This window comes from Pinus tabuliformis, chromosome 1_2 (genome assembly GCF_031772625.1).
Source record: "Pinus tabuliformis cultivar Carrire ecotype Pingquan chromosome 1_2, CPIR1, whole genome shotgun sequence".
Lineage (NCBI taxonomy): Eukaryota > Viridiplantae > Streptophyta > Pinopsida > Pinales > Pinaceae > Pinus > Pinus tabuliformis.
Genome location: NC_142298.1, coordinates 749,079,701 through 749,084,143, shown reverse-complemented (window position 1 = coordinate 749,084,143; position 4,443 = coordinate 749,079,701).

Sequence of the window (4,443 nt, the reverse complement as noted above, 5' to 3'; positions counted from 1 at the left end):
TTATTAAAAATTGATACTTTAGTAATTTTCATATAGATGTGACTTACCAGACAAACATAATTAATTTAATTGTGTATGGTTGGGCTTATATGGAGAGGGAAATGATTTTCTTGACATTGGCATCCAATTGTGACATTGTACGAACATGATGGAAGCGATACAATTGTACGGTGAGATGACAGGGGAAAAGAATAACAACTGATGGGTCTCATCAATAGGTATGTTTTGAGGCCCATTGTGCTATCCTCCAACCCTTAAAACTCTCCTTTTCTCATATTAATTTGAATTTTTAGCCATAATATGCTTAGCAAGAAGAATAAAGGGTGCTTGTCATATTCCATGGCCCAATGTGATTAATATGTAGGCAAAAGAAGCATTTTGGATGTGTTTACTATGCAAGAGTTGATCAGAGACATTTAGAGAAAATATAGGGGGGCTTGTCCATTGCATTAACTCCCCAACGCAGCTTGAGATAAAAAATTCCTCACCAACAACTCAAATTCACTGGCAGCCAAGGGACTCAAGTGCATTTGAAGATCCAAGGGAACCAGATCCACCAATCTTGAGATTTTGGAGGGAATCACTCCTCTTTTCAAGGTAGATGCCCTCAACTACTTTTTGTATAAATAAACAAGCCTAAATGATCATTAGGATTCAAACTTTTGTGGGAGATAGGATAGCTATTGGGAGTCTAGTGCTTGACACTATTAATTTCATCTTTCATGCCATGTATGCAACTCTTATTTTCTATTAATGGAAAATTTTCTATTAGCCTCCATTTGAGTTAGTTTTGTGGGGTTGAAACCCTTGGGTTTGGGCCCAACCCAGAGGCTTTAGTCCCTCTCTTGTATTTTATTATTTTTCTTTTCGTATGCAAGTCATTTTATTGCTTAAGTAGGATTATATTGCAAAATATTGGTTGCAGGTTATACTACCACCTCTCCTATGGGAAGTGTGGTGGAAGACTGTACAACAACAAGCCAAAAAAATTTGTTTATGATTTCTTGGAAATTATTTAGTTTTTGATTTAGATTCGTTTGCATGTTTGGTTTCTACAATTTAGGAGTTAGAAACATTGATTTGGAAATTAGATTAGATGCATGTTGTAGGATAGATTAGATCTGGAAGAAATAAAAATCAACTCATCCTTTCCACTTTTATTCATTTTGTTGCAATATTGAGCATTGAATGCATGGACTTGACTAATCTGCAGGGATTGCTGTTGACTTGCATGGGTGGGCCCACTCTTCCACATCCATATACACTATTAACATCTCTCTCGTGGATAATTTACATTTCTTCCAAACTCTGCCATTCAGATCACTCTTCCAGCGCAAATGAAGGACATCGTGGGCATAAACTTTGGTGTAAGATAGGCCTTCGAGGGGTACTAATCTTGGCTAAGGGACTCCCACATCCTTCATGCACATTCATTCACCTTTATATACCCTCCTTCACCTTCAAGGTACCATTATATTCCTCAAATAGATCTCGTACCCCCTTCTGTAGTAACAAAAGGCCTCCTATAGCAATATATGACCTCCTGTAGCACTTCCAGTTGCAACCCTGTAGCATTTATTTCTTCAGCGAAATTCGCTCCAAACTTTGACCCTTGCACTTTGACATTGAATAATTCCTCCCAAGCTTTGATTTCGTGATTGAGGAAGAATTTAATACCACTCCAACACCATCCTTTCCTCACTGCAAACATAAGACAACATGTAAAATTAGACTTAGCATTTTTTTTAGTTGTGTTGAAAAATGAATTCCTAATTTTTAAGCAAGCTACAAATAGATAAATGATTCATGCAAGTAGGTTATTGATTTGATTAAGTATGAAACATGAGTAGCATGGTTTACTTCTGTAACTAGATTAGCCTCTTCATTTCATGAAATTTCAATTAGCAGTTACATTTAATGAATGATATTTTCATTTATGTAATTAGAATCATGTTCATCTCTTTGCAATCATGATATACTTTCATAAGAAATTCTCTTTGTATTTAGTTGAAGGAGTGTTCTCTAAACACCTCAATATGATTGAATGATTGAGGGTGACATGAGTATAACCTAACCTATTGCACATATAGCACTGCCACCTCTAAGTTTGTACAAACCCCAGGTTGATAATTTAAGTTGAGAATCCTTGGGATTTGCAACATCCTTGGTGCAATACTAAGGCTCATCAACAACTATGGCAGACTAATGTAGATTGATTATGTAGTGGCAGGGACAAGGAATGAGAGCAGACAATTTGATGACAAGGGTTGTAACAACTATGATGCAATGGTTATACAGAGATCCTCGAGGCATGAAATAATTAGTGTATGTACACATAAAAATAAACAATGGTTTCAGTGGTTCTATGACAGGGGATGTAGGATGCAATAGTTAATAAATTAAGTCGTATCTATGACAATGAAGTTTCTTTCAAATTACGACTATGTATCTCCTTGATGTGGAAAACCATAGATAAAAGTATCCAATTCTACCACAATTCCGTTAATGATTAATTGTTAAATGATTGGGGGTATGAAAAATTGTTGTTTGTTGTTGAGGATTATGGTGGTACTGATGCACTGATATTTCTATGGATACTGATTTTTGCTAATTTCCTGGATTATAGATATTCCCATTTTTTTCTTCCTTTATATATTTGTTTATTTATTTATTTTTTGTAGTGGAGTAGTCTCTCTTTAGAAAATAGTTTTAATATTTTCTTTTTCCTCTTAGTTATCTTTTTCAATTTCCAATTTTTTGGTTTCTTTCAATTTTACAATGAACTGATATTTCCTTTAATATATTTCTAAACTATAAATGGCCAAGGGAATACTTTTCTTCTTTAGTAAAAGACCATGAAATCAAAGGAACTCTCAAATTGTTGAGAGTGTGCCAGCTAAAAGCCTAGATTAGAAATGAGGTTTTGATACCAAATGAGATGAACAATGTTTGCTCACACAAAAAATATTCAAAATATCTAGAATGCGAAAATATCCATACAGACAAATAAAAATATATCTAAGTGTTGAGTAAAAATGATATGATGATTGATTGTACAATGAGGGCCGCATATATATACCTAGGCATAGTGCCCTTTAATGAATAGTCATATCCCTTGAAATATCTCCTTTTATTATATTAATTATTCTAATTATTATTTAATTATAGTTTTTTTTTTTATATTTGTGTTCATAACATATTATTTATAATTTGCTACAAATGATTTATTCTACATCTTTTAAATTAATACCTAATAGAGATACCTTTTCCAATGATCTTGGCCTTAAATCACTTTATTATGTATTTTGGTTAATGTAAGTTTACTCCATCAAATTCATATATGAAATTATAGTGAATAGATCTATGTAAAACACCATTGATAAAAGTGTAAATAATTATTCAAAGTCAAGTGAGAACAAAAGAAACCCTTTACAATTTCTCCACTGAACCATTTACTCCCTTGCAATTAAAAACCTTTGTGTGGGCATCCTACAAGATGTAACTTGATTTTAACACTTGACAATTAAAAAACAATTCACTCAAATTCTGGTTGTTGACGACTATTGGTTGCCAAATTAAGGAGGGTTTTAGTGATGCCACAAGAGAAATGAATTATTTCTATTGTACTAGAAAAATATGAAAACAAGGCCAAGAGGAGGAGCAAACTATGAATTTCTTTTGATATTAGTTTTTACATTGCTATCAAATATACTAAAAGATGATGTATATCACTTCACATTAATAGTTGATTGTAAGTCAATGACAAATAAATTGAAACAATATATCTATATTACATACATAGAAAATATCTTAGACTAAAGAGATATAATGGATTTATGCAATATAATTAACAATGTATGATAAAAATGAAGATGATAATGACCTTGTTTTTATCATTGCACATCCAAAAGGATGTAGATATGCATTTTGTTTGTTTATAGACCTCATCTCAACTCACACCTCACCTCCCATGGATATTTACCATGAAGGAGTTACAAATACTCACCTTGAATGGATTACTATAATGAAGGAGATATTATACATTTAAGACTAAAGAGATTTGATACCATGTTAAACCATGTAATGAGACATAACACACAAAGATTTGATGAAACATTAAAAAGAAAACAACTATTGAGGATGTAACAAGGCGTGTTCCTAGGATTTATTCTATACAAGAATAGCACCAAACATGACTAATTGGGTGGTGTTTAGGTTGACGGTAAGATTGCTAAGCAATCCATTTCCAATTTGATTGATAATGGATCTAGTCACAGTTATGTTTATCCTAAAATTGTGAATATTTGTTCTCTCAAGAAGTTCAAGTACAATAAGTCATGGCTACTCCATATAGCGACTAGAACCAAGAGAAAGGTTAGTGAAGTGGTGGAGATACATCCATTAGAGCTAAATGGACTCTTCACATGGGAAATTAGAATAGTT